We start from the raw sequence: 361 nt of genomic DNA, 5'->3' as shown, positions 1-361 counted from the left end.
AGTGAAATATATAGAATATAAAATATCATATCATGCTACTTGGTAAAAAAAAAAAAAAAAAAGCTGTAGTTTCAATGTGGCTTTTACTGAAAAACAAATAAATAATTCATTGCAGAAAACAACTGGAATAAGTATAGATTTTAAAATGGGTCAGTGTTATTAAAAAAATAAAAAATACTTGAGAGTACACACAATACATGCGGGAAATGTATGCAGTGCATCGCAATACCGCACTCGCATTGCCCATCTCTAAGCAGTATACATGTCTGCAGTACTGTGGAAAGTTAGACCCAGAGCTGCTCCAAATATAATTGCTCCTCTGCAGTGAAACACTGTTACACTGAGGTGTAGTTTTCAGTAG

The sequence above is a fragment of the Ictalurus furcatus genome, chromosome 25 (assembly GCF_023375685.1).
Source record: "Ictalurus furcatus strain D&B chromosome 25, Billie_1.0, whole genome shotgun sequence".
Classification (NCBI taxonomy): Eukaryota; Metazoa; Chordata; class Actinopteri; order Siluriformes; family Ictaluridae; genus Ictalurus; species Ictalurus furcatus.
The sequence above is the reverse complement of the archived record's forward strand: the minus strand, read 5'-3'. Positions refer to the sequence as shown.